The following is a 21983-nucleotide window of genomic DNA, read 5'->3' as shown; positions in this document are numbered from 1 at the left end:
AATGCAGCAGGGGGCGTCCCTTGGTTACCAACAAGCTAAGGCTTTTAATTCCCAATGCAACATTTCAGGATAACCCTTTTGTCGCCCTGCCAAAATGCCACAGAGAGTTATGTGCATGCTAATGAATTTCCCTTTCGTGACACAGTACAAAGCCAGCCCAATGAACAATCAATGCAGGAATAATACCCTCTAGTTCTGTTCATGGCAGCCAGACTCACACCATAAAACAAAGCCTGGCCCCAGCTCAGAAATTAATAGGTTGGGTAACTGGAAATATGAGTAAAGAAAGGGGGATGCCATTAAATTAACAATGTTGTTGGGCTGCTCTGCTCATGGGTACAAAAAGTCACTTTCGGTTAAGTCAGTGAGGGACTAGAGTCAGTGGCACGCACTGTTGTCCTGATAGTTCACTCTGGATGAATTTAATGATGTTTGCTTTTTCTTCAAACCCGCGGTTTTGCTCCTCCACTGGGGCTGTAGGTTTCCTGTGGTCATGCATGTCACAGCTAGAACGCGAAAAAATCTGGCTTAAACATTCACTCAGCTGTTTAATGGATAACACTGGAGGAGTAGGTTAATTCCTTTGTGTGTACTGGCCCATGTCTCCTATAAGTGCATGTTTCCTTTGGCACTCAGGAAAGAGCCTTTTCTTTTCAGCACAGCCACATCAAACCTTACTAATTTACTTTTTCCACCTCTGAAGTCTACATAAAAATAAAATAAGCACAGCAGAAACATCAGAAACGTCAGACTAGCGTATTTTACTATATATATTTAAACATGAAAATGGAAATGACAAAAAGAAATATACAAGTTTGCTAATATCACATATCTTCACAATACATATCAACTTCCAGTTTTCTACCCGGAAGTGACTGTCACAGTGATTTGGCCGATATACTGAACAACTATGTAATGGTACATGAATTTGTTCCCAAACGTCATTGAAAGCAGACAGGGCCAATGACATTAAGGAAGCAAAAGACATCTACATCACTTTTACATTTTTTTTATCAACACTGCATGACAATATGACCTATGTGTGAATGTTCACTGTTTTTACTGCTTAAAGCCGTACAGGCTTAACCAATTACCTCAGGTGGACACGAGGTGGTTCAAACAGTAACTTACACTGCTGTCTGTTGAAAAAAAGGTGGAACGAACTGTAAAAATGAAACAGTAAAGAAACCTTGCCTTATGCATTTGGGATTTTTTTTGTTTCTTTTCTCCTGTTGTACTGAACTTTGGCCCCAAAATTAAGGTATATACCAGACTTCTGTGTACGGTTACACCGCAGTTAACCTGGGGCGGCAAGATTTATGAATGATGCATACGGACAAAAAACATCTGCGTCTGCCATTTCCTAATCTGCACACTACAGACAAGTTGTACATGGATTTTAGCTTGAGGGTGAAAGAGTAAGGTGAAATAACCAAATCTAATTATAAAAAGATGTTTAGGTTGGCTATTTTGCAGTCCTCACAGCAATCTATAAACCACCAATACATTAATTAATTACTTAGTTTCTTTAATTTTACACACTTTAAATGTATTGACTTAATCTTGAATAATAGTGTGCGCAATTTCATCACTTTTTTAATTCACATGGGAGGTATCGTTTTATCTCTCTTTACTTCTCATTTTATCCTTTATTGTGAAGCACTTTGTTTGTATGTTTCAGTATGACAGTAAACAAATTCATTGACCATTTGATTTTATAATGATACAAATAGCCAGAGCTGCACATCGTCGTCACAAATGATAATGGCTGCTGTGGGTTTGTTGCAACGCAGTCTGGAGATTTACACTTATCATTTGCTGTACTCTCACTGATAGGTGTGAATACTAGTGCTGCAGGCGTAAGTATTGATAGGCTTCTGTATTTATACCCAGTTCTACAATAATTGAGATTTCAAAAACAGAAGAAAATGTGCAAAGATTATTGACAAAAAGAATGTGTGTGTCTTTATGTGTATGTTTCCTCTGGCGTACACATGCTGTAGTTTTAGTCTTGAACCTACACACATCTACTGTATGTGCTCCTGGTTGCTGGGTGTTTGCTGAGACTGAAGCCGAGGTTTATCTGTCTACATCACTGTGTCATTGCACTAAAACTACCCGGACAGGCACGTGGGAAATTTAGTACCAGCCGAGCAGCAGCTCTCTGCTCTGAAAGACTCTATCAATCATTAGATTCTATGTCTTTGCCTCACTAGTACTTCAGTCCCCAGTTCCCCCAACATCTGCTATGTGGAAGCAGAGCACTCAAGCCTTCCTTTTCTTCTCCCCTCACATCACCCAGGCAGCAGGCTGTAGCTTTGTTTAACCTCCAGAGAGAATACCAGGAGGACCGAAGGGATAAGATCCCGGCCCGTTGGAGTTACGGCACACGGAACAGGGCTCTCCATGGGACCGGTGTTGGAACTCTCTTCTTTTGAAAGGGTAGACACGGCAATCTTTTTTATTGCTTATACTATCCATTCAGTCACATGCATCTGTCCATCCATTACTTTCTAAGTACAGGATGGTCAAAGATATAGTCCCTTGACTGGAGGAAACCAATTCAGTCTCCATGACATGGAGCAACTACTAAATAATAGACTCAATCCCCACATGCACCAAATATAAACCTTTGTTTTTCTGTTCTGCATCTAATCCTATACTCTTCGCAGGGTGCTACATACATGCAAAAATACCAAACTAATGTATATTATATCATTTCCATATTAAAATATATTTTACATGTTGATTCAGCTGTGTAAGGCTGCTCCATGATTACATTTTCATGTGGCTTTTAATTGGTCTTGCTGATTGCATATTTTATATTAATTTAAGATAATGAAATTAGTCTCTTTAGAGGAATCAGATTTTCAATAAAACACTTTGCTAGATTCCATTTTGCCATTGGACAGGATGTAATTAGATAGATAAAGAAAGACTCCCCATGCGCTTGTCTGCACACCGCTACTTATTAGACTTCACTTAAAGTGAACCAGACCACCATCTCCCATCTCATTTTACTTTGTAAACACAAGAGCATAGAGAAACACAATTATGAAGCAATTAATTACAAATGTTTAGCAGCCTTGAAAAGAAAAAACTCCATCTACCTGTTTGTTTGTGTCTTCAGAGACAAACAGGGTCATCTGGTGATTTATTATGTTATACATCAAAATTTCATCAATTACCTGGAAATGATATCATTAGATTAACAATCAGTGGCTTGTGTTAACCAAACTGAACAACAGGGTTATGCTTTAGGTTTCACAAAGTGAAAAACAAACCAAAACAGTAATTAATCTTCACATTTAGCTAGTTTGGTCATTTTCCCGATGACTTGTTGCAATGTGCCAAAACCCAATAAATTACTGAAATTACTAAATGCATAGTCTAATCTACTGATAAAGTGAAGTAGCCTTTATTCTGCAGATACTGCAGAAAACTTATTGAGCAGAGTGCTACAGTACTCTCCCAACACTCATCCTATACCACTCTTAAGATCTGAGCCATGTCTAAAAACCAACTCTAAAAATATCCGTTGCTGAGGAGACTGCGAGCCTCCTCTCGCGTGTCTTTCATTGTCAGCCCCAGTCTGTGCTCTCCTAATAGCTCAGAACACTAATATTCCTCCTCATTTGACACCCGTGGGAGAGACAGTGCTGCCATAAACATTAAATATTCCCTGGCACAGTCCCTGATTGCAGCACAGCTCCCTTGCTTGGTGAACAGTGGTGCAGAAGCACACAAAATACACCCAGGTGGGCGTTGTGGTGAAGGTGCACGTATATAAATAGTCTGTTTATTGGGATGGCCGTGGTCGAAATACCAACAAAAGCAGGCTTAATTTGCAGCTGGGGGACATTACAGGAAACAGAAATACAGAGAACTAACACTAATGTTTCTTCTACATTCTACTGATAGGCAGAGGTGGGAAATAACAAATACTTTGTTACTATACTTAAGATGTAACTTCCTGGAAAAAGATAGTGGATTGTTGAGTTACATCCCCAGATTGTCAAATACTGCCTAATTATCTATATGAGAACACTTTACCAGCCCAAAATGATGGTATTTGAGACTCAGCAGTCAAGTATCTTTCTGGTCTTTGTTATTTGTTTCTAACTTTAAGTTTAATAAATGTGTATTAATATGGCATTGCTTTGCACAGAAGTGGCCGGCAGAATGTCCTTCAGGGGGACAATTTTTTTCTTTTTTACTTTGAGCACATTTCAGAGCCTGCATTTTCTTTTATACTTTGAGTAAAGAAGTTGAATCAGTGCTTCTACTAGTCTTTTGTTTTAGTATCTGCGCTTCCACTTGAGCAAATAATGTGTGTACTTTTGCCACCTCTGCTGATGGGCAACAGTTTTCCCTTGTTGCAGGCTTGAATTGTCAGCTTCTTAAACACTGAATAAAAACATCAGCTGCTACCTCTTTCGCATGGCAGCGAATGATTTATTGGCCAACAGACACAATCGGCTAATAATTAGGGAGCCTGTTTGAGCTGCACAGACCTGAATTCCCATCTGCTTTGAACGTCAGTGTTGTTCCATCAATCTATTGATAGTTCGGTATATACTGTCTGGCTACCGACCAATCGTCTTATGTGGAGAACGGCAGTGCTCTGCCTCAGTGGTCTGATCACACTGGTTCACATCATACAAAAACTCTCAGATGAGATTAAAGTAATGAAAAATGGCGGGAACCAAGACAAGGTGATACACTAAACAGAGAGGTAAATAATATCCCTCTCTGATTTACTGTATACCAAATTATTTACACAAATCAGCTGATCAGAGGCCTGCGATAAACTGGCAACGTGTCCAATGTTTCTCTGCCTTTCATCTAATGCATGCTGTGACACGCTCAGGCCCCTGACAGGGAGAGGAAATGAATGGACTGAATTGATTTTAGGCAAGAAAAACAACAGTAAAGGTAAAATCCTGACCGTACCTGGTAGAAAAATGTAACCCTAAATTAATTACAGCAGGTGTGCTGTGTTTTAATATTGGTAGATTATCTGCAGGTTCTGTTTTTCCTCGCTTATCACAAATGCAGCTGCAAGTGAGTGGGAGTGAAATAGTGGGAGGAAGGAGACTGGGCTGAAATCTTTGGGGAAACCGACCCTGAACAGAAAGGGGCCCAGGTTCAGCCTCAGCTGTTCAGAAGAAACCGCCCTGCTAAAGTGTCCTGGAGCAAAACATTAAATTCCCCCACTGTCCCTGAGGCGCTGTTCTGTCACTGACGCTGTGCTCTCACCTCACTGTGCAGGGCTGGAGGGATAAAAAGAAATGAATTTCTCCCCCGGGGATCAATTACAGTATAATACCGTTATAATTATTTTAAACTGCTGGGCCACAAAGATACCCCCACCTACCAGGTTGCATTCTTTTCTGCAGTGTTACGAGGATGGCTCGGATATATTTAAAGACAGTGAAAGTGTGGTAACACACAAATGAACAAACATGTTGTGTGTAAGAAGCAGAAAGCACTTGCATCAAGATTTAGTAGCAATTATGATTTATCTGGACCGCATGAAAGGCCCTCATATTAGAGAGCAGAAGATGAATGACCCCACTTCCACCTATGTGTCATTATAATTTGTCTTCATAATGCCCAACATCTATGTCATTCTCCACATCTACTTACCTACATTTGATCAAAGATGTCTTCCCACAAGAGCTGTGTATGCATTGTGTAGTATGTGTGTATATGGTGTATCTTCATTTAAAATTAATTTCGAGCACATGGATGTGTCTGGGTTCATTTTCTACACAGCCCGGACAACTTGCTGACTCTGCAGACTGATATCAGAGACCAGCTTTGGGCTGGATCATGTGATGAGCAGTGCGATCACCATGACGTGCTGCTGGGTAAAATGAGGTTGAACTACAGTATGGTTTAATGTACGGCTGGTGAGAGCCACATTCCTCCTCTCAGCAGAGAAACACACCAACTCTGTCTGCCTTTGCTCTGCCAATGTAAACAAATATCTCGAGCAGATTAGACATACTGTATACTGAGAGACTAGAAAAATGGAACAATCTCTAATATGTAATGAAATGTAATAACATTGCAGGATGTTGATGAAGGTTCTCAGTCTTCCAGGTCATGAAAAACATAGCAATATAAGTGACCTTATTGAAAAAGTTCAGTTTTTATTGAGTTTGTGCTTTCAATCTATTCTGGGGTGCATTTTGAGGCTGCATATTGTGGTGCTGTTGAATTTGTCTATATTATATTGAAAGGGGTATTCGGCTTCATCACTCAGAAATAAACAGGAAGAAAACTATGAGAAGAATTTTTAATATAAGGCATGAATATGGAGCCACATCACCAGTGTTGCTAAAAAATAATTTGATGTTTACTCAAATTAGTATTACACACAACCCAAAAGACCACTGGAGTCAGTTTAACAAAACAGCAAAAAAAAAAAAAAAAACCTAATTTCATTCTGTTCATCTGCAATGTTACATATTTGAGTTTTACCAAAATATGTTGGGGATCTTAAGTCAGTAGAAAGAGGAGCTTTGTAAACATGTAGCAGCAGCAGCAGCAATATCACTACTACTAGTAGTAGTACTTCCTCAAATCAAATCACTATAAGAAACTGTATTTTTGTGTTTATACTTAGCTCCAACGTAAGGTAGAGGTAAGAGTAATAAAGTATTGCATAGTACTGTTATTGTTAATTCAAAAGGGAACTGGTTTCATAAGTGAAACGATGAGCATACCTTACCAGTGCATCCCAATTTCCATATAACATAGTGGTAAGTGATCAGTGTATGACAGTAGTTCTGACCAAGCAATCCGATTGGTTATCAACTTGCTAGTTGTAGTGATTTGTATTAACCAATTGAATTGAAATAATCGTGGACTTGACCAAAATTTGGTTGCAATTGGACGAGTTATGGAAGTTTGAAGTAATTTTACCACACCCACAAAGGTTTGTTACCCAATCATGGAAAAGACTATACATGGTATCTCAAATCAAACATGCAGCCAATGTTTGTGGTAATTCAAACATGATATGCACCAACTTTGATGAAGATTGGACTTCCAGCAATCACATTAAGACAGAGCAAAGATAACAATAGTTATAGATAGAGCACCAAGGCAGTTATGTGTTGATATGTGTGGTATTTATTCAGTTTGGGAAATCCCAGCACTGACTAGAAATCGTCTCTGTTGCTAGGTCGTTACTCAGGTTTCGCCCTCTCGCTGGAGTAGTAAACTAGGTTACATTACTGTACATACAGGAGTCTACTGAAGTGATTGTTTTGCTATTAGTCAGACCCCACAAAGTTCCAGGGCAACCGGGATAACACTTGCAAAAAGTTTTTTGTTTTTTTTCTATTCTTAAAGTTCTACTAAATGTCTTCCTACAATCTTGGTTTGAGAATAACAAAATCGATATGGACATCTATATTACTGTCTGATGTCAAAGAGTTACTTGTTATCCGTATGTTGTGTCCAAGTGACTAATAGTGACAACTATTTTGGAAATTGGTTCAGTATTGAGCAAAACTGTTACAGCTGTCAGCCATTAAAACAGCTTCGATGTTTCCCCTGTGGGCAATTGCAAACCATCAAAGTACGTACGTCCACTAAAGTGCTTGTTTTTACCACTGACAGGCTCAGATTGTTATTCTAAGAGTCCAACAATGTTATTGAAAGGATCCCTGCAGAGATAGAGCTTTTTATTAGAGAATAAGAACCTTCTGGATTAACCAGAAACAGCCACTTGTCAAAGCCACCAGACTCCATTTGCAGAGACAGTAATTTTATCATTGTCAAACATACTTCAGTCAAACTCAACAGAAAAAACAAAATATGACACACCAAAACTATCATGATTAGTCTATCCACTGTTCCAACAATAACCAACTCCGGTTCGGTGAAATAAACCCTTAATTCCCCCGGGGAGATGTGACAATAGTCTGTCTCTACATGCCGTTTTCCCCTGTTGGTTCTCTGATACTTCCTCTGTGACCTGTTTTTGCTATTTTATTGACAGTAAGTGCTGGTGCTGAGTATTTTGGTATCAAAGAAGCATAAGATGAAACAAAATGATAGGAAGCAATTTTCTAGCTTGCTGTTTAGTCTCTTATAATGGGTTTCAAATGTACTCACGGGGCGATGCTGTGATGTTAATAAGAAAGACATCTGCATGGTGATGTGTGAAATTAGATCAGATTAAATAAGGCTGGGATTACTGTTGTGCATCTTCCTACCAAATATGTTTTCTGTAAAATAAGTATGCCACCATCTCTATTCAAAAACGCCTAAACATACAGTATGTTCTCAAATCATTTTCATCACTGGGATGATCAATGATTATTTATTGCCCTAACTAGCACTGTTTTATTTTAGAGTTAATGTTTTACAATCCTGAAGACAAGAAAAATGTTAAATTGTGAGTAATGCCTGAGACAAAGGCAGGTTGTTTTGTATTTCAACTGCCAGTGAAGCTGGCAAAGGGGACTGAGTGGGCGAAACCTCCTGCATTAAACAAATGCGAGGGGCTCCATTGGTCTTGGTGTGTTGATTCCCATAACGGTGAGGCACATTGACTGTATAAACTATGGACTGAGCTTCCAGGTCTGAAAAGTGAAGCCCATGCAGGAGTTCTAATGACCAGCAGGTTTAAAAAAAAAAGAAGAAAAAACTTTTTACCTCAGTTTCCTAATGAGTTTATTGTCTCAGTCGCTAGTTTCAAGTCTCCTACAATACAGCATGATGTTCATTTTTTAAATTATGGCCCTATTTAGAGAAAAATAGACAATAAAGCAAGGTGTGTTTTAGAGCATGGCTACCTAGTAGCTAACATGGTGTCTCATCAGTCAGATCCAATCAGAATCGTCCCCAGCTCCGCACTCTCTCGAATATGGTCCAAAACAGGATGGCGACTGCCAGAATGCCAAACTCAAGACTTTGAAACCTCCGTAAACCAATGGGTGACACCATGGTGTGTTTACACTCGGTGAGACAAAACAGCCTAGTTGCCAGGGTAAGATGTTAGCAGTTTCTGCAAACCACAGATATTTTCAAATTTGTACATGTCATAGGCTGGTTACCGTTTTGACATTCTTCAAAACGTGTCATATCAAGTTCACATAGCATGTTTATTACCTGATTTTCATGTAGGGAGGTGGAGGAGAGGGTAGTGGACTCACAGATGAGAAGGCTGCAAAGCCATAAACCAATGACCATTGGTACTTTCACAAAATATTAACACAATTAGATTTTTGAAAAATAGTCATCAGTAATGTGGACATAATGACAAAATGGGTAAAGACATAAGGAAGTATTAGAACGTGCAGAATAGTTTGGTAAGTTCTGAAAATTACATCACTTTAATCTAATGCAGCCTTTAAAACCAGGAAAAGACAGCACTTATGACATGTCACGATATAATGACATAAAAAATCTAAGATTGTATATTGTTTTGAATCATAATAATGATATGATATCTATATATTGCTCAGCCCTAAGCCAGCTGCAACTCTTCTGCCTTATTTTTTTAACTAGAAGCTTCTGGATAGCTCTGTCAATAATTTACCATGACATTAAGCATTTAAAGGGCATATTTCTATGTGTTAGCATCAAATGTTTAGTTCTAACTGCTTGAGGATAAACTGCTACAGCTGAATTAATGTTATCTTGCCGTCTAACAGCATTAGTGACTTAATTGCCTCCCATGTGAACTGTTTTGTTACAGTAGCTCATTCAGCACGCTGAGGTGCAAGAAATGTTAAACCAACTATATTTAGAAGTGGAATATGTTGGTCAGCGTCACACAGCGGTAGAGGTAGAGGTAGGAAGAAGAATGGAGATTCTCTTTTTTAATTTTAATTATTTATTTTTTCTTCTTTCTCTAAGTCATCCCAATTACACACACAATTACACACACACACACACACACACAAACCACCTTTCTACACCGTCAACATACAATGCAATGTACCCATTAGTCTTTGCCTGTTCAATTAATTGTCTAGTTTTGTCTTACTGTCTCCAATTTTACACTGTCTTTTCGATCATGTCTCTCACTTGTCTTGTGTTGCATCACTTAATAAAAAAAAAAGAAAGAAAAGAAAAGAATAAAAAAAAAAAGGGAATATGTTGGTGGCATGGCTACTGGTTTTGACAAAAGAGCTGAGGTAATTTGAGACCAAGGACTTGCCTTTATTGTAATAAAAGTAAAGAAAGGGAGCAATGAAACAATTACAGAGCCCCAACAGGTATTATACTCTGGACCGGCTCTTAAATGCAGTGTTATGAACTGCATGGGTCCAATCTTCAGTCTCTAATAGAAAAAAATGATCCACTCAAGCTTGTATTGATGACTCCGCTAACAATCTGTGAAAGCATATATGAGCACAAGACAGGGTGGAAGTGCAGTAACACTCTGGCCTCAAAGTTGATGGATCAAATGAAAGTATTTGTTGGCATGGTTACTTTCTTAAGCCAAATGGCAACTAGTCCTGCTATTACATCTGTCAGCAACTCTGCTCTGTGATATCAGCACACTGTAAGTCCCGGAGGGGAAATGGACCCACTCTGTATTTATCCCCACAGTGCAGGGGAAGCTCATGGAGGGCAAGAGGGCAGTGGTGACAGAACATGCTATTTTGTACATATCATTTATCCCACACTGTTCCCTCAAGTTGGTACATGCTGTATTGTAAATATGCAGTGCCTATCCACTGCTGTGTAGTTTTTAGTGAAAGCACATTATTATTTTGATAAAACACATATTATCCTTATTTTTCCATGTTATCATGTTGTTTTTGTGTTTATTATGTGCAGTACCATGGTCAGAAAATCACATTTTAGAAGAAAATTAGCATTTGTAGGAATGACACCAGATTTTGAGAGATTATAACTAAGTTAAAACACTAAATAAAAGCATCAACTATCGTCTATTAGGAACTTCAATAAAAAGAATCAATCTGCCAGACTGGGTAAAATACACACCAACATAAAAACAGTTGTTCAGTACAAATGTTTCTTCAGAACTAGACTTTGAAGCATTGTTGCTGAAAATGGCAGAAGCGCTCTTTTATTGACAACCATGACATCACATTAGAAACTATTATTTCAGCTCAGTTGTGTAAGCACAAATGATTTGTCTGAGTCGGCAGGAGCTCTAGAAATCCAACAGTGTCCCATTTTTCAGCAGCAGTAAAGTTCTGAACTCTGTTAATAGGAATCTTTTTTTGTCCAAATGTGGCAATTTGACCCGAGGATACACACTTTATATAAAGAAAATTTGATAATACATTTTTGAACTCTTGAGGAGAGAAAAGTAACTACTTGTCATTGTAGACCGCTGAGCAGTTTGCTGAAGAGCGTGTTGTCTGTTCATATCCTGAATCTAAAAAAAAAGGTGCATGACAACAGGTTCTGGGCAGACTATAAATTAGATTTCAGAATGTGTGAATGACATTTTCCTTCTCAGTGCAAATTATTTGTAAATCAAAGACGAGCCTCTAAGCACTGTGAAATGAGCTTTTCTGCACTGCGTTAAAATGACTCACCTGACAACTATGGGACTTTCCTCTTACCAAGGAGAACCCACATAGCAAAAACTCTTAAGATAAAAAGTGTACTGCTTCCACTCGTGAGGCAAAGCAAACATTAATGCTGCTGTCTGATCAGGCGTGGGTGAAGAGCTAGCTGAAGCGGGCCTCGAGGTGCACATTCTCACATTGTCAAAAGGGCTGCTGAAAACTTTCCTTCAACTACATTTGATGTTAGACTGCCAGGCTCGATATTTCACCTCCGTAGCTAGCATGTGTTTCTGGCAGCAGATGAGTGAAATAATGGCTGGCATTCTGGATTTAAATCTCTTTTTTAGTTCCCTGGCATATCACAGTAGTTTCTTTATCAGTGCTTCAGATGTGATAAATAGCTTCTTGGTGTCGCTGGCATTCTTCATTGTGACTTGCTGATACTGCCAGCAGCAAGTTCTGTGTGGTCCCAGACAAAGAGCTGTGGCAGTATAAATGGTCAGTGGTGTTTTTCTGTAAATATGCTTACTCCTTAAGTCACAGTACAACCTGGCTTAACATGACCTTGCTGGCAAGATGTCTTCTTACTTATTTGTGGATCGTATTGGACTATATCGCTTCCACTCTTTTCTTTGTTAAAAATAACAGTAAAGTGAATGTCTAGTGGTTTTGGACTGTTGGTTGCATACAACAAGCAATTTGAACATTGGGCTGTGCATTTTTCACTATTTTCTTACACATTAGAAAATAATTATTGAATAATCAAGAAAATGATCTGCCGATACAATAATAATGACAATAATTAATAGTTTTGGTTCACTCAGGAGCTATTTACTTTTCATTTAGCTTCATATTTCTTACTTAGTGAGAGTGCTGTAACTTTCAAAGTTAACATTTTCAAATTTGCAAATAAAAGGCATTTACACTTGCAATTAGGCCTCTTTTCCCCAAGAAAATGAGGATACTCAAAAAGCCTTCGATTCTCTGATTAAAGAGAGGAGAAATACATTGTAGGGGCTTCTGAAAGAGAGCTCAGACTGAAAACACAAACTTAAACTAAAAGAAGTTAAGTTTGTTTCTGACTTGTTACACCAACTCTTTACACATAACACATTTTGAACCAAGAAATATATTTTTTTCAAGTACATGTAGCAGACGTACGTGTGTCTTTTGAAACATGTGCTGCACCATCAGTCTGCTCCAAGGTTCATGGATGCCCCCTAAGCTGCGGCACGTCCAACTACCTGAAGGTTCATCTATTTTGTGATAAAGTGTCTTCACCTTTAATACAGCCTCTGGCAGGCCCCAGGACGGCCTCCTGCAGAGGCCAGACCAGCCGTGCAGGGCCTACAGCTTCTCCAAGATACAGTAATGAACAATCCTCAGATGAGTGCTCTCTGTTGTTAAATTGTTATTGTGCCAAAATAGTGGTCTGCAACTCCTGGCCTCAAAGTGGATAAGGTTAAATATTACAAGGTAGAGTTTGAGTTTCCTCAGGAAATTGCAACTTCTTTCTTCAACTACAAACACAGATCTTAAACTTTCCATTTCGCAGATTACCTACCCTTCTCCTAATCACATGTCTCTCAATGTTTAATACAAACCACGGATTAGATAGAATACCTGAGGAAGTCGAGGCTAGATAAACCAAAGCACCAGATTTGAGTGTTTTGATTGGTAAGTTTGGAAAATTCTGTCACGCCGCGTTGGCACGTCTCTGTGACACAATGAGATAAAGCACATTATGCAAATAGCGGATCCGTGGCAGAGTCTTGACAATCGTTCTGTCTCCGCACACCTGCAGCTAAAATCCTTCATTGATTCTCAAACTGCCTGAGCAACCGGCTTTCCAGGTGGTTGAAAGGATCATAAAGCAACACTTGGAAATGTAGCGGTGACAGTTTTCAAGATATGAAACCTTTTGCGAAGAGGCGCAAATTGCTAATCAAACAAGGTAATGAACAAAAGAAGATAGAAAAGTGTTGAATGGGCAGGGCAGCATAACGGTGTAAGTGGAGTGGAGATAGAGGAAATTCAATCAAGTGTTATTGTCGGGGCTCTGTAAATGACTTGTTTTCTATTTTTGTTAAAGCCAAAACACAAGTTAAATATGTATCCTGAAAAAATGCTTCGTCCTAGTTTATATATTTGCTATTGTTATGACGCACTTGTCTGGATTTTTACATTTCTAGCCTCTTTTGTTCTAGCTTTGAACACGTGCACTGCTCTGCAGCCTAAGCATATATACAGCAATATCCCCACATTGCGCGCAGCTCTACCTACCCGTCTTTTGCCACTTGATGGCCGTGCAGTAGTATGAATAATGTCAGCAGGGGAACAGTGCTGGAGATAATACCCAAGATACAGGTGCTTGCACAGAGTGAATTCAACTAACGTCTCTTTTAACCCTCAGTAGCCCAACACAGCATCCATCAGGGCTCAATGAGGCCTGAAGCAGGAGGAGCAGCTGCCTGAGCTCTGACAGGGATTTCCTGTGTCTGACATGTTGAGTCGAGGGGACGTGAACTCCTACTCTCCTCCCTCCCACTCTTCTTTGTTTCCTATCTTTCTTCCTTCTCTTTTCTTTCACACGAAGTATAATTGGAACAAGAAAGTACATTAAACAGGAAGCTAGAAATTTGCATAACGCTATTAACTTACTTATTGAATTGTCCGGGATGTTCTTGTAATTGCTTTCATCGTGGTAGAATAAGACTGTACACATGAAAACAATTAATTACACAGTGAGCTTGTAGGTGGTGTATTTACATAATAAGTAATATCCTGTTTGCATTGTCCACACTAAACTTTTAGCAGAAACTCTTCCTCCGACGACATTTTTCACTAGATGTTTCAGGTTAATGAGTATTCAAATAATTCCTCTTGACATTTCCCTCATGACAAAGGGTGCAGGTACACAACCCTCATTTCTAACATTTGCATAATCTCCCTGTCATCCCTGGGATGCTGTGTGCTATCTTTACCCTCCGTCTCCTCCTCCTCCTCCTCCTCTGCTGCAACTGTCATTCACGAAAAAAAAACCAAATCGTATTAATTGCGATCTGAAATGATCCACCTAACTAATCTTAGATGGCAATTTGTTACGGTGCAGATTTGGAAAACGAAAGCACAACAAGAAACAAAGCTAAAAAATGGTTTCACAGATGTTCCAGGTTTCATTTCATACGTCTACCTGAGACAAATTCTTCCAATAATTTAATTTTAAGCGGTGTCACCACCTAACTCTGTAAAATCCACTGAATTTGATTACATACAGGGATACATGAGGTAAGTGTGCAATATCCACTGGAGAAAAAATCACACTTCTTTTCACAGGGTGAGGATAAAATGACATGGAGTGTCAGCCTCCGTTATAGCAGAGGACCGTACACTCTCTAATAAGGACACTGGAGGCAGAGCAGCTTTCAGAGAAAAGAATAAACAGAGAGAAATCTACTGAGGGAGCAAAGACTTGTGCATCAAGGACAGCCTTGCATTTTAAGGGTGACAACAGCTAGACCTCATACTGGAAGAAAAATGAAACGCTTTTTGTCGTAATAATTTTCCATAATGGCACTCCAGCTTTAATCCCGAGGGGTGGTTTGATAGATGTTGTCATACAATGGGAATGACCCCAAAGGAAAATGCCGCCCTGCGTCTCGATCGTGGAATGTTTCAGTGACAGTCCAGCAGCTGCAGATGAAATGATGTCTGACGTGTTGCCTTTTTTAAGACTGCCCTGATGTTGACACTATTCAGCATGCCCAAATATAGGGGCTGACACACTTTGGAGACCAATACAAACAGGTTCTCTATGCGAAGCTTGCACGGTCTAGCATTAAACATTTATGCCTGTCTTCCCTCTTCTGCATCTCCACTGCTGAGAATCCCTTTACTGGATCTGCTGTGTCGCTTTCCGGGAAAAATAATCGAGTGAATAAGCAAAAGCTTTCTTTCTCTGACCATATTATTTGCAGTTTGAGACAGGGCTGAGCAGTATATTGATATTATATCCATATTGTGATATTGACTATATATCGTGTTGGATTTTGGCTATCTTGATATTGCACGAGTGTTGTCTTTTCCTGTTTTTAAAGGCTGTGTTACAGTGAAGTGATTTTATTTCCTGAACTCAACAGACAGTTCTACTTGTTCTAATATGTGTCTTTACTCACCAAGTAATTATATCCACTATTTCTATTAGTGATGATTACTTATCAAAAGTGCCAATAGTCATCACTACGATGTTGTAGTTGCAATATTGATATCGGGGTATTTGATTTGTTGTCCAGTCCTAGCGTATATGAAGCGCTTTTGAGGATATTTTAAAGTATCTAGATATATATCGTGTGTCCTAAAATAGCCTAGAATATAGTGTGAACGCATGGATTGTAATGAATTCATGGGCATCCATGCCTTTTCTTTAGCACTACCATAAGACTGACAATTTTGGTTTTAGTGAAGTTTTTGTCGGAGGAATTGCCTTGAAATGTGGTTCACCTATTCATTCTCCCCAGAGGCTGAATCTTAATGACTTTGGTGATCCCATTACTTTTCCTTAAGTAGTCGGTGTGAGGTTAACTGATTTGTTGCTTTGCAGTCAAAACAAATCCAGAGACAAAGTTCCTACAAAAGAAGAGAAAAGGAGGAGAAGCTTGCCAAAATTCCCACCCTTTCGGAGGCCTTTTGAACACGGCAACACAAAAAGTGAAAATGTAGTTGTCATCTTAGCCTGCCATGTGTTTAGAATGGCACAAAACCCTAAAACTCCTGCTGACAATATTTTTTTTCAATCATAGAAAACACGATTATTTCTCATCCTAGATAAACGTTGAGGTCAGAGAAATTCAAGAGAGCTGAAGGCAGCATGATGAAGATGATGATGACTCCTAAATGGCATATGTTGTAGCTAATGCGTCACTGTTTTGTTATCCTTTGATTTGTCACTGCTGAAGAACAGATTCAGAGAAAGGTGTTACAATTGTGTAAGAGCCTCATACATGATTAAGGACGTCTGGCTGTTTATAGAAAAGCTATCTGGATTATCTGAGCTCAAGAACACATTTTCTTCTTTTTGAGTTTGGACGTTCATGCTCGCATGCTTTTTCTGATAACTACAAGTACGCTGCCTTTAGTGGGAGCAAAACTGTCATTTTTCATTTTCAAAGCGCTCTCATTCAAAGAAATATTTCAACTCTTCCTAACCTGGTTCCCTAGACTTAAGGGACAAAAGACAATGTCTAAGTGGATCCATACCAGTCCCACTTGATTTTCCAAATTGTAATTCTCTTTCATCCGGAGTTCATGCTTGCTCTCACAGAAACACTAAAGGTTATTTGCAACCTCCTCTGAGATATCGACTGGCCCATTGTCAAACTGTTACCGCTCCACAGTACAGACACTCAAGTCCAGCCGGTCTGATCAAATACTGTGTGAGTTTCCAGTTTAATTCTGTTTCCACATGAAAGCCCAGTGAGCCCTGTTCAGATGATATCAGATTCACTAGCAGGTCCTTATGTCATCTAACATGTCACACAACCCCCCGTCCCCCACAAAACCACCTCTACATTATACTTCTTGAAGATGTTTATTTGACCAAAAATATAATATTAAAACCAATCGGGCTGTGTGTTGGGCTAATTATCAAAAACTCATTTTTTCCATTCTATTTCCTTTTGCCAGGAAGCAAATGGACTTTTAAAATCATCCTCGAGCTAGCTTCAAACAGAACCATTAAACTGTGGGGTGCTGTGAAGAAAAGGCCAAATTAAAGATATAATGTCCATTTATGAGTGTGACGCTGGCTGTTGACTGTGCAGGAAATGAAACTGAAGTCACAGACACAACAGCTGCTGTGTGTTGACGTTAGGACATCACAAGCATATGGTCCGTGGGTCAACACAGCAGTTTGTTTTCTTTTAGCATTAGCATCCCTGCTACAATGTCCTCGAGAACGAATAAAGCACTAATCGCAAAAAATTAACTGAAATTCTTCTCTCTATAACGGTCCTGCAGCTCGGTCAGACAACTATCGTTTGAAATGTTTATTACAGCAGCAAAAACATGGTTAGAGTTTGCCGTCCGGGCTCCGACCTCATCACTGACCGCGGATATGTTTACGTAGAGATATTAGGGAGTGATGAGCAAAACATCTTGAACCCCCCCAGTCGGAGCCTACAGGTGGATGCTGGGGTGGTGGTGGGGCTGAAAGAATATGCAGCAATACTGACGCAGGGCAGCGGTGCATTGACAGGCAAAGGGAGAGATGGGAGAATTTTTGCAGTTTAAATAGACCGCCAAATTTACAGGGTGCGCTTGGTTGATGAGTGTGGAGAGTGGGGCATGTCATGCGTATAGTGGTGCAGCTCGAGTCGCCTGCCTGAACTAGCTTGCAGGCGTCACTTCATTTATTGTGTTCCAAATAGGACAAAGCTGTTTTGATCATATTTATGGAAATAGACTCCAAGTTTCAACCATCTTGGTGGGTGTTTCCAATGGCAGCAGATTTAAGAACTGATATTTCATCTGTTCCGTGATGAGCTACTGCCTAAAGAACGGCCTGCTGCGAAAATGATCATTCCCTCTAGCTGTGAAATCATATTGCAACTGCATCATCTGTCAAAATGATCGCAATATTTAAGATATAAAATATTGACTTTTTAAAATCAGAACTGATATAACGGGAGTTAAATTACGTGTTAGTCTTTATTTATTTATTTATTGGGCCACGACATTCTTAAGTTTGGGAATGGCTGTTGTAGGAAATTGCATAAAACCAGAAATAATTTCTTTATTTGGCCCCCAGGGAGGGAAGCAGACTGTAAAATATCATCATGATCATCATCCCATGTTTTGTAGCTAGTGTAAGGTAAGAATTTTTGCTCTGATGATTTCTTTTGACTCTTACCTAGAACTACAAAATATGGTGCAGCTTGGTAGATTGGTGGAGTGATATAATATAGTACACAGGGTATAACTACGCCTGCTTGCTCTCATATTATTTCTGGTTTCGTCTAATTTGATGCAAAGGTCGGCTTTTTCGTGTACTCTAAAATAAAGTGCGACCTAACTGGCTGCTCAGCTGGAATTGATATCGCCAACAATTTTCTTGCACGTACACACATGGAATGCAGCAAATAGATAACAGTAACATCCTGAGTTGAAACCAGAAGTGTTTTCCTCAAAGAAGTAAATGTGTCTGTTTGCATCCACACAGAGCTGCACAGTGAAAAAACAGGGCGGATCTGACATTAGGTGGGTGAGACTGCTGCTCAGTATGGCTTTTGGCTGGTTAATGAGATAGAACATTTGGCCACTTCTGATCTGGCTGTTTTATTATGTGAGCAGATAACTGCAGAACCCATTTAGCAGCCAAATACCTGTGGCTTTGATTTTGACAGAGCTGCCTGCTTGTCCTCTGTGTCTCTCTTGTATAATCAATCAAAGCCTGAATTGGAGGAGAGCACAAGGGAATCAAGCAAGACTACAGCACGCAGTAAACAGCCATTTGTAAATGTTTAGCAAAAATCGCTCATAGTCGTGTTATTTGAAGGAGCTGCCAACGGACTGACTTTGACAGATACTTGTCTAGATTCTTGTTTACAATTGAGAGGCAGTGAAAAGAGTGCAGCGTTTGTCTCGAGACAATCACTTTGCATGCGTGGTTGACAGGTTTTTTGGCTGACATGCTGTCTTTCATTGGCAGGTGGTTAAATCAAGTGACAGTGAAATTTAAGAAAGTGCTCGAAAAACAAAAGTTTGACAAAACAAAACAAAGAGAACACAGTCTTTGCTCTGTTGTGCTTCCTCAGGTTTCCCACACTGATGCAGTAGTACATGGCTTTTAGAAGCCACATCAAATGTCCTTAGACGGATGATTGACCTTTTGTGTTGAGACATTGGAGACTAGAAGCCTCCTCTTCTTGTAGTTTCTAATTTCTAATTAATGTGTAACCTCAGGTGGGACACTTGACTCTGAATTGACATTGTTAAATGCAATAAAATCCTTTAGAAAGTTTAAGATCTTTGTAGCTGAAGACAGCACAGGTGAACAAAGGGGAAGTTTGCAAGGCTTTAAGCATTCGTGACTCAGTTAGGGCTTGATTTAATGAAAGGTTGCGATGAGAGTGGAGAGGAGTGCATTGGAGGCACCTTCAGGGATTCTTAACGCGGCTCAGTGAGACAATCTGAGAATAAGAAAAGAGCAGATCCAGAGACATCCGAGTTCAGGATTTGTGAGGTGACTGATTGTGAGTCTTCATGTCAAAAAAAGGTGCATTTGTTTATCATTAAAATGGATTGTGTAGTTACAACCCCTGAAGGCATAGATATGTTTTTGAATAACTTTTAGAGCGAATACAACTTATGACTTGCAACTGGACTCGTGGCAGCTTCTCGAAGACGTTTCACCACTCATCCATGACTCATCACTGAGAACCTTCATCAACACTTTGTTTGTTTGTTTAGTTTGTTTAGTTTAAAATGAATAGTTGTTTTCAATGACTTTTATCCTTCTAGTGCGTCACAGCCAACTGTTGCTCACTCCCCATCCACCTCTCATAGATGCCTACCTCTGTGTAAAATTACGTTATTCCCATGAAGCAAAGATTGAAAATGTAAGACATGCAAAGGCAGAAGGAATCAGACCCAAACTAAAAGATTTTAACCATTTTTGAAAAGTTACATCCCTGTCTGTTGGGATTTATTTGAGAATCAGTTTCCACCCGCCCATTTAAAGGATAGTTCCGACCTCTACGTGAGCGTTGAGGCCATTACTGCCACTGAGCACCCAGAGGTTTTCTCCTCTTTATATCTGTCCTTTTCATGTGCATTTGGTGACTCTAAAGAACCGAGGCTCATGCAAAAATATTTAAATTCATAAGCCTTAATTAGCATTAAATACCATTATCTTCAAAAGAAGGAGGACAAATTGAAAGAGTGTTTTCAAAAAAGAGAAAGAGAAAAAGCTCAAATCATAGTGGAATTGTTGTGTTGGGTTTTAAGTCCCCTTTAGACTGTGAGGCAAACAGTCCATAGTTTGGTGCTCAGCTGGACAGGCTGGAGGGCTCAGCGGGGGTAATCTGCCGCTGGTGCCTCTCCAGGATGACTGGTGATGGGCAGCAGCTTAGAGCTGGCAGGAAAGAAAGCGACGCAGTGGCACAGAGAGTACTGGACATGTCGGTACTGATTACATTCTGCTTCAGAAGGGGTCAGGGGTCAGGCTGAGCTCGTGCCGGCAGCTTCCTGTGCCAAAATGACTGTATTCCCAACACTGTACAAAGCCAGCTCCTTATGTAGCTCTGCAACCTCAAGTCCCCATTGTCACAGCTTCCCGATATCTGATAATTAAATTTAATTCCCTTTAATTGAATCTTCTGTATGCACTTGTGTCGCAGATACAAGTATTCCCTGGTAAGGAGAGTTTGGAGCTCGATGCAAAGCCACAGGAACATAATCATACCTAGTTTGACAGTTTGCCAGTGGTTAATGGGGAAAAATTGCCAGCAAATTTGACCAATGTTGACTCTTTCACACACGAAGCCTCTGAGTTTAATGATTTCTATCAATTTAATTAAATTCTGATCATAATTTGACTTTCCAAAATGTTTGACTGACCAGGCCCTCAGCCTTTACAAGTTATTATTCACCTATATATTCAGCTACATAGCATTTATTTCATGGTGTGACCTCCACGTAATTTGAACCAATACAGCATTTACAGCTAGTGATGATTTACTCAAGAACTCAACTTGAGTACAGTTTTGAGGTACTTGTACATAACTTGAGTTTTTTCCATTTTCTGCTACTTTATACTTCACACACTACATTTTGGGGGCAAATGTTTAACTTTTTTACTCCACTACATTCATTTGATAACTTTAGTTACTAGATACTTTGCAGAAAACATACGTTTAATTTGATTTTACTTTTTTGATACTGAAGTACATTTATTGCCAGAAAATTCTCAGTAAATTAAATATCAACAACCTTTTCCCAGGTTCTGTTCATATGGGTGACTTTCACTTTTACCAAAGTAATATTTTTAAACAACATCCGTACTTTTATTCAACTATGACTTTGGGGTACTTTTAACAACACTGTTCTAAGCGTCGCTTCTGCTCCTGTTTACTGGCTTGTTTATTTCCACAGTCTGTTTCGGCTTTACTCATTACAGTATTGTACAAAAGAAAATCCATAAGCTCCTTTTTATATTATGCTCATCAGATGTAAGCCATGATTTACATTCCAACATATAACATCTAATCCTGCTGCTTTCTAAATAACTCTCAGGTTAAATCAAGTGTAGCACAAAGTGAAATGAAACAAATCTCTTAATCAATGGATTTCTTTATATACTTGGAGTTTGATTTTTGGAAGTTGTTTTGAGAGTCTCAATGGCTCGTCCAGTAACAGAGAAACACTGTCAGTGGTTCACAAAATGAGATTCACGTACTGTAGCGAGAAACA

The 21983-nt window shown here is 39.4% G+C and overlaps 2 protein-coding genes across 7 annotated transcripts in view; one reads left to right on the top strand and one right to left on the bottom strand.

Annotated features, from left to right (window-relative positions):
• hmga1a (high mobility group AT-hook 1a) overlaps positions 1-21983 on the top strand; it is a gene marked incomplete at its 5' end in the record, with an annotated part of 280130 nt that overhangs the window by 82261 nt on the left and 175886 nt on the right. The gene's annotated exons all lie outside the window — the stretch shown is intronic.
• Positions 1-21983, bottom strand: part of LOC311265297 (metabotropic glutamate receptor 4-like) — a 201695-nt gene that overhangs the window by 42268 nt on the left and 137444 nt on the right. The gene's annotated exons all lie outside the window — the stretch shown is intronic.

Source organism: Pagrus pagrus (genome assembly GCF_965226575.1).
Source record: "Pagrus pagrus genome assembly, chromosome: 11".
Lineage (NCBI taxonomy): Eukaryota > Metazoa > Chordata > Actinopteri > Spariformes > Sparidae > Pagrus > Pagrus pagrus.
This window is presented reverse-complemented; position numbering and strand designations above follow the sequence as displayed.